Source organism: Cupressus sempervirens, chromosome 1 (genome assembly GCF_028749045.1).
Source record: "Cupressus sempervirens isolate cs-2001-9-10 chromosome 1, ASM2874904v1, whole genome shotgun sequence".
In the NCBI taxonomy this organism is placed as follows: Eukaryota; Viridiplantae; Streptophyta; class Pinopsida; order Cupressales; family Cupressaceae; genus Cupressus; species Cupressus sempervirens.
Window position 1 is genome coordinate 611,729,965 of NC_143118.1, and position 13,266 is coordinate 611,743,230.

Consider the following 13,266-nt stretch of genomic DNA (forward strand, 5'->3'; position numbering starts at 1 on the left):
AGGGCGAGCTCGCGTCTAGCACTTGAATTGTGCGTCGTCACAAGTGAATGGGGAGATCTCTCTGTGAACGGCGGCATGGCGATTGCAAGAGAAAATTGACTTAGTAGTCGGAGCATTGGCCTCGGGCCATTGTGACGGCCTTGCAATTTCTCTATAATTGCAACCTATGTTTGCGCAGTAGCAGAGTTTGCATGTTAGATTGGCCTTTGTTCTTGACAGTTCGAAGTACTCTCACCGAGTCAGCAAGTCACCATGCTGGCCGAGCCGATCTGGCCGAGCCATGCTCGCCGAGCCGATCTGGGCGAGCCATTCTGGCCGAGCCGATCTGGGCGAGCTCCAAAAACGGTGTCGTGGATGGCTGTTTGGTCACATTTTTCATTGAATTGGATTTTTAAGGATTTTGTCCGCGCTGTCGCAGATTTCTAATGCAGAGCGAGCCTCGCACTAATAGCTTATATAGGAGAGGTTGTTGCCGCGAGCCTCTCCCGTGCCCCTTTCATTCATTCAACATTGGTGTCTAGGCGGATCGGATTGTTGGGTTTTCAAACGGTGTATGCCGATGTTGAATGAATGAAAGGGGCATGAAGCGATCTCAGTGCTTTTCCTCGGCTCTCCTTTAGATCATGTTTTGCGATGACTCAATTTTGGAAAAGGTGAGGCAGCGGTTGCCGATCCATGGCGTGTGTTTTTTGGTGGTTTTAAAACTTGATCTAAACGTGAGCCCTTGTCTAGCACTCCGGCGTTGCTTGGTATAATGGCAATTTGCTATGGGTGCTCGGCGCTCTAGCAATTTGTCATGGTGTACTTATCGCGGCTACATGGGAGCTTTAATATCGAAAGCTCTCGGCGAAAAATGGTGGCCGAGCCATGCTGGCCGACCCGATCTGGCTTAGCCGTTTTCGTCGACCTGATCTGGCTCTTCTTTCTCACTCCATCGGCACAAATTCGGGAGTTGTTCGACAGCGGTTGTCGTTCCAATGTGTCATTGCGGTGATCTGGAGAGCGATGCTAAGGGCTGGAGCTTGCGTCTAGCATTTGGGGATGTTTGTGCAAGAGAGCAGGTGAGCTTCTCTTATCGGAACCTCTCCGCGGCCTTTGAATATAGACCCAGTGCTGACGATATCGATGGATACGAGCCTTGGATTCTAAAATTGTTCAGCTAACATTGGTTTTTGTGAGAGATGGGTACGAAAGCACTTCCCGATCGATTCGCGGGAGCTCCCTAAGATCGCCTCTGTGCCAACTCGATCGGCACAACATTGGGAATGGTTCGACAGCGGTTGTCGTTCCAATGTGTCATCGGGATGTCTTGGAACGCGGCCTTTCAAGGGCGAGATCGCGTCTAGCACTTGGATTGTGCGTCGTCACAAGTGAATGGGGAGATCTCTCTGTGAACGGCGGCATGGTGATTGCAAGAGAAAATTGACTTAGTAGTCGGAGCATTGGCCTCGGGCCATTGTGACGGCCTTGCAATTTCTCTATAATTGCAACCTATGTTTGCGCAGTAGCAGAGTTTGCATGTAAGATTGGCCTTTGTTCTTGACAGTTCCAGGAGATGACCTCCGGAACTTCTGGATTGGGCCCCTTCAAGGTGAAATTCATCCAGTTGATCGGATGAGCTCGATGACCATTTCACTCCCTTGGCTCCATGAATTCAAATCCCATCCAGCTGCCGTGAAGCCATCCCGATTTTGCTATGCGAGGGCTCTCTCCCCAGAGTCGTTCTCTTCTCAACAACTTCTTTGGCAAAAAAATTTCGGAATGGTTCGGCAGTGGTTGTCGTTCCAATGGTGCCGTTGTGGTGGTTGCCTGGGCAGCGATCTGAAGGGCGAGCCGTCGTCTAGCAGTTGGGCTGCGCATCACGGGTGACAAGGGAGCCTTTGTAATCGGAAGCTCCCCGTGACCATTCGATGAGAAGAGCCATTGCTTGTGTGAGCAAGGACGAATGCAGCCTCGGATTCCAAACGAAATCAACGACATCGGATCTATATATAAGAGCGGAATGAAGCAGAAGCCCGTTTGCCATGCGCGGCTCCCCAAACTTGCTCGTCTTTCTCACTCCATCGGCACAAATTCGGGAGTTGTTCAACAGCGGTTGTCGTTCCAATGTGTCATTGCGGCGATCTGGAGAGCGATGCTAAGGGCGGGAGCTTGTGTCTAGCATTTGGGATGTTTGTGCGAGCGAGCAGGGGAGCTTCTCTTATCGGAACCTCTCCGTGGCCTTTGAATATATAGACCCAGTGCCGACGATATCGATGGATACGAGCCTTGGATTCTAAATTTGTTCACAGCTAAGATTGGTTTTTGTGAGAGATGGGTACGAAAGCACATCCCGATTGCTACGCGGGAGCTCCCTAAGGTCGCCTCTGTGCCAACTCGATCGGCACAACATTGGGAATGGTTCGACAGCGGTTGTCGTTCCAATGCGTCATCGGGGGATGTCTTGGGAAGTGGCCTGGCCTTTCAAGGGCGAGCTCGCGTCTATCACTTGGATTGTGCGTCGCGTCGCAAGTGAATGGGGAGATCTCTCTGTGAACGGCGGCATGGTGATTGCAAGAGAAAATTGACTTAGTCGGAGCATTGGCCTCGGGCCACTGTGATGGCCTGGCAATTTCTCTTTAATTGCAACCTATGTTTGCGCAGTAGCAGAGTTTGCAAGTAAGACGGTCCTTGTTCTTGAGAGTTCCAGGAGATGACCTCCGGAACTTTTGGATTGGGCCCCTTCAAGGTGAAATTCATCCAGTTGATCGGATGAGCTCGATGACCATTTCAGTCCCTTGGCTCCATGAATTCACATCTCCTAACCGACGACAATCTTTTGCTCCTTAGACGACCTCATAATAAATTGGGTCGTGGATGGCTGTTTGGTCAGGATTTTCAACGATTTGGATTTTTATGGCGGATGTCGGCGTGTTCGCTAATTTCTAATGCAGAGCGAGCCTCGCACTAATAGCTTATATAGGAGAGGTTGTTGCCGCGAACCTCTCCCGTGCCCCTCTCATTGATTCAACGGCGGTGTCGAGGCGGATGGAAATGTCGGATTTTGAAACGGTGGACGCCGACGTTGAATCAATTGGAGGGGCATGAAGCCCACCCTCGAGGTGCTATTCCTCGACTCTCCTTTAGATCATGTTTTCTTGTCACTCAGCTGGCGCAATTTCGGAAAGCAGTTGGGCTGCGCGTCACGAGTGACAAGGGAGCCTTTGTGATCGGAAGCTCCCCGTGGCCATTCGATGAGAAGAGCCATTGCTTGTGTGAGCAAGGACGAATGCAGCCTCGGATTCCAAACGAAATCAACGACATCGGATCTATATACAAGAGCGGAATGAAGCAGCAGCCCGTTTGCGATGCGCGGCTCCCCAAAGTTGCTATTCTTTCTCACTCCATCGGGGCACAAATTCGGGAGTTGTTCGACAGCGGTCGTCGTTCCAATGGGTGTCATTGCGGCGAAATTTGTTCACAGCTAAGATTGGTTTTTGTGAGAGATGGGTATGAAAGCACATCCCGATTGCTACGCGGGAGCTCCCTAAGGTCGCCTCTGTGCCAACTCGATCGGCACAACATTGGGAATGGTTCGACAGCGGTTGTCGTTCCAATGTGTCATCGGGGGATGTCTTGGAAAGTGGTCTTTCTTTCACTGAATGGGGGATGTCTTGGAAAGTGGTCTTTCTTTCAAGGGCGAGCTCGCGTCTAGCACTTGGACTGTGCGTCGCGTCACAAGTGAATGGGGAGATCTCTCTGTGAACGGCGGCATGGTGATTGCAAGAGAAAATTGACTTAGTCGGAGCCATTGGCCTCGGGCCATTGTGACGGCCTCGCAATTTCTCTTTAATTGCAACCTATGTTTGCGCAGTAGCAGAGTTTGCATGTAAGATGGGCCTTGTTCTCGAGAGTTCCAGGAGATGACCTCCGGAACTTTTGGATTGGGCCCCTTCAAGGTGAAATTCATCCAGCTCGATGACCATTTCAGTCCCTCGGCTCCATGAACTCACATCTCCCAACCGATGACAATCTTTTGCTCCTCTGCCGACCTCATAAAAAATTGGGTCGTGAATGGCTGTTTGGTAGGAATTTTAAAGGATTTGGATTTTCAAGGCGGATGTCGGTGTGTTCGCTAATTTCTAATGCAGAGCGAGCCTCGCACTAATAGCTTATATAGGAGAGGTGGTTGCCGCGAGCCTCTCCCGTGCCCCTCTCATTGATTCAACGCCGGTGTCAAGGCGGATGGATATGTCGGATTTTGAAACGGTGGACGCCGACGTTGAATCAATTAGAGGGGCATGAAGCCCACCCTGGATGTGCTATTCCTCGACTCTCCTTTAAATCATGTTTTCTTCTCGCTCAGCTTGGCGCAATTTCGGAAAAAGGTTTTGGCAGCGGTTGCCATCCCTCACCGCGTCTACTTGGTGATTTTAAAACTCGATCTAAAACGGGAGCCCTCGCCTAGCACCTCCGTCCGGTGTTGCTCGGGTATTGCATAAAATTATGCCAATGGCGCGAATCCCCCAACGAATGCCTACGCTTGGACCCTCTCTTAGATCACCTTCTTCGATCACTCGACCGACGCAACTACGGAAGAGACTTGGCAGCGGTTGCCATTCTACAGCGCGTCTGTTCAGCGATTTCGAAGTTGATCTAATGGCGAGCCCTTGTCTCTAGCCATGAGGTGGGTGCTTGGCGCTCTAGCAAAATTTTTTGCGTGCCTATCGCGGCTACAATGGGAGAGGTGGTTGCCGCGAGCCTCTCCCGTGCCCCCCTCATTGATTCAACGCCGCTGTCAGGGCGGATGGATATGTCGGATTTCGAAACGGTGGACGCCGACGTTGAATCAATTAGAGGGGCATGAAGCCCACCCTCGAGGGTGCTATTCCTGGACTCTCCTTTAGATCATGTTTTCTTGTCACTCAGCTGGTGCAATTTCGGAAAAAGGTTTGGCAGCGGTTGCCAGCCCTCACCGCGTCTACTCGGTGATTTTAAAACTCGATCTAAAACGGGAGCCCTCGTCTAGCACCTCCGTCCGGTGTTGCTCGGGTATTGCATAAATTTATGCCATCGGCGCGAATCCCCCAACGAATGCCTACGCTTGGACCCTCTCTTAGATCACCTTCTTCGATCACTCGACCGACGCAACTACGGAAGAGACTTGGCAGCGGTTGCCATTCTACAGCGCGTCTGTTCAGCGATTTCGAAGTTGATCTAATGGCGAGCCCTTGTCTCTAGGCATGAGGTGGGTGCTTGGCGCTCTAGCAAAACTTTTTGCGTGCCTATCGCGGCTACAACGGGAGAGGTGGTTGCCGCGAGCCTCTCCCGTGCCCCCCTCATTGATTCAACGCCGCTGTCAGGGCGGATGGATATGTCGGATTTTGAAACGGTGGACGGCGACGTTGAATCAATTAGAGGGGCATGAAGCCCACCCTCGAGGGTGCTATTCCTGGTCTCTCCTTTAGATCATGTTTTATTGTCACTCAGCTGGCGCAATTTCGGAAAAAGGTTTGGCAGCGGTTGCCAGCCCTCACCGCGTCTACTCGGTGATTTTAAAACTCGATCTAAAACGGGAGCCCTCGTCTAGCACCTCCGTCCGGTGTTGCTCGGGTATTGCATAAATTTATGCCATCGGCGCGAATCCCCCAACGAATGCCTACGCTTGGACTCTCTCTTAGATCACCTTCTTCGATCACTCGACCGACGCAACTACGGAAGAGACTTGGCAGCGGTTGCCATTCTACAGCGCGTCTGTTCAGCGATTTCGAAGTTGATCTAATGGCGAGCCCTTGTCTCTAGCCATGAGGTGGGTGCTTGGCGCTCTAGCAAAATTTTTTGCGTGCCTATCGCGGCTACAACGGGAGAGGCGGTTGCCGCGAGCCTCTCCCGTGCCCCCCTCATTGATTCAACGCCGCTGTCAGGGCGGATGGATATGTCGGATTTTGAAACGGTGGACGGCGACGTTGAATCAATTAGAGGGGCATGAAGCCCACCCTCGAGGGTGCTATTCCTGGGCTCTCCTTTAGATCATGTTTTCTTGTCACTCGGCTGGCGCAATTTCGGAAAAAGGCTTGGCAGCGGTTGCCAGCCCTCACCGCGTCTACTAGGTGATTTTAAAACTCGATCTAAAACGGGAGCCCTCGTCTAGCACCTCCGTCCAGTGTTGCTCGGGTATTGCATAAATTTATGCCATCGGCGCGAATCCCCCAACGAATGCCTACGCTTGGACCCTCTCTTAGATCACCTTCTTCGATCACTCGACCGACGCAACTACGGAAGAGACTTGGCAGCGGTTGCCATTCTACAGCGCGTCTGTTCAGCGATTTCGAAGTTGATCTCATGGCGAGCCCTTGTCTCTAGGCATGAGGTGGGTGCTTGGCGCTCTAGCAAAATTTTTTTGCGTGCCTATCGCGGCTACAAGGGGAGAGGTGGTTGCCGCGAGCCTCTCCCGTGCCCCCCTCATTGATTCAACGCCGCTGTGAGGGCGGATGGATATGTCGGATTTTGAAACGGTGGACGGCGACGTTGAATCAATTAGAGGGGCATGAAGCCCACCCTCGAGGGTGCTATTCCTGGACTCTCCTTTAGATCATGTTTTCTTGTCACTCAGCTGGCGCAATTTCGGAAAAAGGTTTGGCAGCGGTTGCCAGCCCTCACCGCGTCTACTCGGTGATTTTAAAACTCGATCTAAAACGGGAGCCCTCGTCTAGCACCTCCGTCCGGTGTTGCTCGGGTATTGCATAAATTTATGCCATCGGCGCGAATCCCCCAACGAATGCCTACGCTTGGACCCTCTATTAGATCACCTTCTTCGATCACTCGACCGACGCAACTACGGAAGAGACTTGGCAGCGGTTGCCATTCTACAGCGCGTCTGTTCAGCGATTTCGAAGTTGATCTAATGGCGAGCCCTTGTCTCTAGCCATGAGGTGGGTGCTTGGCGCTCTAGCAAAATTTTTTGCGTGCCTATCGCGGCTACAACGGGAGAGGTGGTTGCCGCGAGCCTCTCCCGTGCCCCCCTCATTGATTCAACGCCGCTGTCAGGGCGGATGGATATGTCGGATTTTGAAACGGTGGACGGCGACGTTGAATCAATTAGAGGGGCATGAAGCCCACCCTCGAGGGTGCTATTCCTGGACTCTCCTTTAGATCATGTTTTCTTGTCACTCAGCTGGCGCAATTTCGGAAAAAGGTTTGGCAGCGGTTGCCAGCCCTCACCGCGTCTACTTGGTGATTTTAAAACTCGATCTAAAACGGGAGCCCTCGTCTAGCACCTCCGTCCGGTGTTGCTCGGGTATTGCATAATTTTTTGCTATCGGCGTGAAACCCCCAACGAATCCCTAGCCTTGGACTCTCTCTTAGGTCACCTTCTTCGATCACTCGACCGACGCAATTACGGAAGAGGCTTGGCAGCGGTTGCCATTCCACAGCGCGTCTGTTCAGCGATTTCGAAGTTGATCTACTAATGGCGAGCCCTTGTCTAGCCATGAGGTGGGTGCTTGGGGCTCTAGCAATTTTTTGTGTGCCTATCGCGGCTACAATGGGAGCTTTGGTACCAAAAGTTCTCGTCGACCCTCCCCAATAGAAATCAGTGCTGGTGTTCGCGAAAGACACGTTATTCGGATTTTTGGAATATTGGCACCAGCATCGTTTCTATTGGGAGGGCCGTGAAGCCATCCCGATTTTGCTATGCGAGGGCTCGCCCCCCAGAGTCGTTCTCTACGCAACAACTTCTTTGGCACAAAATTTTCAGAATGGTTCGGCAGCGGTTGTCGTTCCAATGGTGCCGTTGTGGTGGTTGCCTGGGCAGCGATCTGAAGGGCGACCCGTCGTCTAGCAGTTGGCCTGCGCATCACGAGTGACAAGGGAGCCTTTGTTATCGGAAGCTCCCCGTGGCCATTCGATTAGAAGAGCCATTGCTTGTTTGAGCAAGGACGAATGTAGCCTCGGATTCCAAACGAAATCAATGATTTCGGATCCTATATAAGAGCGGAATGAAGCAGCAGCACAGCCCGTTTGCTATGCGCGGCTCCCCAAAGTTGCTCTTCTTTCTCACTCCATTGCCACAATTTCGGGAGTTGTTCGACAGCGGTTGTCGTTCCAATGTGTCATTGCGGTGATCTGGAGAGCGATGCTAAGGGCGGGAGCTTGTGTCTAGAATTTGGGATGTTTGTGCGAGCGAGCAGGGGAGCTTCTCTTATCGGAACCTCTCCGTGGCCTTTGAATATATAGACCCAGTGCCAACGATATCGATGGATGCGAGCCCTTGGATTCCAAATTTGTCCACAGCTGACATTGGTTTTTGTGAGAGATGGGCACGAAAGCACATCCCGATTGCTACGCGGGAGCTCCCTAAGGTCGCCTCTGTGCCAACTCGATCGGCACAACATTGGGAATGGTTCGACAGCGGTTTACGTTCCAATGTGTCATCGGGGGATGTCTTGGAAAGTGGTCTTTCTTTCAAGGGCGAGCTCGCGTCTAGACCTTGGATTGTGCGTCGCGTCACAAGTGAATGGGGAGATCTCTCTGTGAACGGCGGCATGGTGATTGCAAGAGAAAATTGACTTTAGTCGGAGCCATTGGCCTCGGGCCATTGTGACGGCCTCGCAATTTCTCTTTAATTGCAACCTATGTTTGCGCAATAGCAGAGTTTGCATGTAAGATGGGCCTTGTTGTCGAGAGTTCCAGGAGATGACCTCCGGAACTTTTGGATTGGGGGCCCCTTCAAGGTGAAATTCATCCAGTTGATCGGATGAGCTCGATGACCATTTCAGTCCCTCGGCTCCATGAACTCACATCTCCTAACCGATGATAATCTTTTGCTCCTCTGCCGACCCCATAAAAAATTGGGTCGTGAATGGCTGTTTGGTAGGAATTTTAAAGGATTTGGATTTTTAAGGCGGATGTCGGTGTGTTCGCTAATTTCTAATGCAGAGCGAGCCTCGCACTAATAGCTTATATAGGAGAGGTGGTTGCCGCGAGCCTCTCCCGTGCCCCTCTCATTGATTCAACGCCGGTGTCAAGGCGGATGGATATGTCGGATTTTGAAACGGTGGACGCCGACGTTGAATCAATTAGAGGGGCATGGAGCCCACCCCGGATGTGCTATTCCTCGACTCTCCTTTAGATCATGTTTTCTTCTCACTCAGCTGGCGCAATTTCGGAAAAGGGTTTGGCAGCGGTTGCCATCCCTCACCGCGTCTACTCGGTGATTTTAAAACTCGATCTAAAACGGGAGCCCTCGTCTAGCACCTCCGTCCGGTGTTGCTCGGGTATTGCATAAATTTATGCCATCGGCGCGAATCCCCCAACGAAAGCCTACGCTTGGACCCTCTCTTAGATCACCTTCTTCGATCACTCGACCGACGCAACTACGGAAGAGACTTGGCAGCGGTTGCCATTCTACAGCGCGTCTGTTCAGCGATTTCGAAGTTGATCTCATGGCGAGCCCTTGTCTCTAGGCATGAGGTGGGTGCTTGGCGCTCTAGCAAAATTTTTTTGCGTGCCTATCGCGGCTACAAGGGGAGAGGTGGTTGCCGCGAGCCTCTCCCGTGCCCCCCTCATTGATTCAACGCCGCTGTCAGGGCGGATGGATATGTCGGATTTTGAAACGGTGGACGGCGACGTTGAATCAATTAGAGGGGCATGAAGCCCACCCTCGAGGGTGCTATTCCCGGACTCTCCTTTAGATCATGTTTTCTTGTCACTCAGCTGGCGCAATTTCGGAAAAAGGTTTGGCAGCGGTTGCCAGCCCTCACCGCGTCTACTCGGTGATTTTAAAACTCGATCTAAAACGGGAGCCCTCGTCTAGCACCTCCGTCCGGTGTTGCTCGGGTATTGCATAAATTTATGCCATCGGCGCGAATCCCCCAACGAATGCCTACGCTTGGACCCTCTCTTAGATCACCTTCTTCGATCACTCGACCGACGCAACTACGGAAGAGACTTGGCAGCGGTTGCCATTCTACAGCGCGTCTGTTCAGCGATTTCGAAGTTGATCTAATGGCGAGCCCTTGTCTCTAGGCATGAGGTGGGTGCTTGGCGCTCTAGCAAAATTTTTTGCGTGCCTATCGCGGCTACAACGGGAGGGGTGGTTGCCGCGAGCCTCTCCCGTGCCCCCCTCATTGATTCAACGCCGCTGTCAGGGCGGATGGATATGTCGGATTTTGAAACGGTGGACGGCGACGTTGAATCAATTGGAGGGGCATGAAGCCCACCCTCGAGGGTGCTATTCCTGGACTCTCCTTTAGATCATGTTTTCTTGTCACTCAGCTGGCGCAATTTCGGAAAAAGGTTTGGCAGCGGTTGCCAGCCCTCACCGCGTCTACTCGGTGATTTTAAAACTCGATCTAAAACGGGAGCCCTCGTCTAGCACCTCCGTCCGGTGTTGCTCGGGTATTGCATAAATTTATGCCATCGGCGCGAATCCCCCAACGAATGCCTACGCTTGGACCCTCTCTTAGATCACCTTCTTTGATCACTCGACCGACGCAACTACGGAAGAGACTTGGCAGCGGTTGCCATTCTACAGCGCGTCTGTTCAGCGATTTCGAAGTTGATCTAATGGCGAGCCCTTGTCTCTAGGCATGAGGTGGGTGCTTGGCGCTCTAGCAAAATTTTTTGCATGCCTATCGCGGCTACAACGGGAGAGGTGGTTGCCGCGAGCCTCTCCCGTGCCCCCCTCATTGATTCAACGCCGCTGTCAGGGCGGATGGATATGTCGAATTTTGAAACGGTGGACGGCGACGTTGAATCAATTAGAGGGGCATGAAGCCCACCCTCGAGGGTGCTATTCCTGGACTCTCCTTTAGATCATGTTTTCTTGTCACTCAGCTGGCGCAATTTCGGAAAAAGGTTTGGCAGCGGTTGCCAGCCCTCACCGCGTCTACTTGGTGATTTTAAAACTCGATCTAAAACGGGAGCCCTCGTCTAGCACCTCCGTCCGGTGTTGCTCGGGTAATGCATAAATTTATGCCATCGGCGCGAATCCCCCAACGAATGCCTACGCTTGGACCCTCTCTTAGATCACCTTCTTCGATCACTCGATCGACGCAACTACGGAAGAGACTTGGCAGCGGTTGCCATTCTACAGCGCGTCTGTTCAGCGATTTCGAAGTTTTGATCTAATGGCGAGCCCTTGTCTCTAGGCATGAGGTGGGTGCTTGGCGCTCGAGCAAAATTTTTTGCGTGCCTATCGCGGCTACGATGGGAGAGGTGGTTGCCGCGAGCCTCTCCCGTGCCCTCCTCATTGATTCAACGCCGCTGTCAGGGCGGATGGAAATGTCGGATTTTGAAACGGTGGACGGCGACGCTGAATCAATTAGAGGGGCATGAAGCCCACCCTCGAGGGTGCTATTCCTGGACTCTCCTTTAGATCATGTATTCTTGTCACTCAGCTGGCGCAATTTCGGAAAAAGGTTTGGCAGCGGTTGCCAGCCCCTCACCGCGTCTACTTGGTGATTTTAAAACTCGATCTAAAACGGGAGCCCTCGTCTTGCACCTCCGTCCGGTGTTGCTCGGGTATTGCACAAATTTTTGCCATCGGCGCGAATCCCCCAACGAATGCCTACACGCTTGGACCCTCTCTTAGATCACCTTCTTCGATCACTCGACCGACGCAATTACGGAAGAGACTTGGCAGCGGTTGCCATTCTACACCGCGTCCGTTATGCGATTTCGAAGTTGATCTAATGGCGAGCCCTTGTCTATAGCAATGAGGTGGGTACTTGGCGCTCTAGCAAAATTTTTTGCGAGCCTATCGCGGCTACAATGGGAGAGGTGGTTGCCGCGAGCCTCTCCCGTGCCCAGCTCATTGATTCAACGCCGCTGTCAGGGCGGATGGATATGTCGGATTTTGAAACGGTGGACGCCGACGTTGAATTAATTAGAAGGGCATGAAGCCCACCTTCGAGGGTGGTGCTATTCCTGGACTCTCCTTTACATCATGTTTTCTTGTCACTCAGCTGGCGCAATTTCGGAAAAAGGTTTGGCAGCGGTTGCCAGCCCTCACCGCGTCTTCTTGGTGATTTTAAAACTCGATCTAAAACGGGAGCCCTCGTCTAGCGGCTCTGTGCCAACTCGATCGGCACAACATTGGGAAATGGTTCGACAGCGGTTGTCGTTCCAATGTGTCATCGGGGGATGCCTTGGAAAGTGGCCTTTCAAGGGCGAGCTCGCGTCTAGCCCTTGGATTGTGCGTCGCGTCACAAGTGAATGGGGGAGATCTCTCTGTGAACGGCGGCATGGTGATTGCAAGAGAAAATTGACTTAGTCGGAGCATTGGCCTCGGGCCATTGTGACGGCCTTGCAATTTCTCTTTAATTGCAACCTATGTTTGCGCAGTAGCAGAGTTTGCATGTAAGATGGGCCTTGTTCTCGAGAGTTCCAGGAGATGACCTCCGGAACTTTTGGATTGGGCCCCTTCAAGGTGAAATTCATCCAGCTGATCGGATGAAGCTCGATGTGCTTGTATCTATTCCGAGACGGTAATGATGGTCATTAATCTGTGGCGGTGAGTATTATCCCATTCGGTAATCGCAATGGCGGAGCTGGTGGGAAGTACTTGTCGCTTTGTTTTGATGGATATACCCTATATGTAGGTGTCTGCACGGCTTGCAACACACTGCACATTTGGTGTTCGATTCTAAGATGCGCTTGTTGCTGAGTGTGTATGGAGTTGTATCTTTTAGCCAAGGGCTCCGTCTCATTGGCACGTTCTATCATCGCATTTTTATCCTGCCCGGACGGCAAGAAGGAAAGAGGTGGTTTGGTTGCACGGGTGCATTGCTCGACGTCCCTAATTTCATCAAGGGTCCACTCTCCACCCTAAGTTTTTGCCGATCCGATCGGTAGAGCCTTGGGATTGAGAGGGGGGCCGGCGAAAGGTTTGGTTGCCGCATAATTTATTCGCTAGTGCGTTCTCGGTGCGTGCTCGCCTCTTCACTGTCTCATCCTACAGAAGTGCATGGCACTCTGTCGTGACAGCCTTTGTGGTCCGGGCCAGTAGAAGCGTAGAGTATTACCGATAATTTTTGTTTGGATGCGGAAACTCTCCATGCCCTGTCCTGCCCTGTGCGACGATCCGAACGGTTGCGGCTCGTGGGTTCCGCGGGAGATACTCTTCTTCAGCTCCCCCCCTAAAGAGAGCGTTCGGTGTTTGCATTGTGTGGACAAAAGGCCCAAGGCGTTTCATCTCTCTCTTCAGATGCAAAATTCTGGGAGGGCTTGTCGAAGTATGGCCGTTTGTACGGGGTGCACCAAAAAGCGTGTAGGGGGCATATGCCT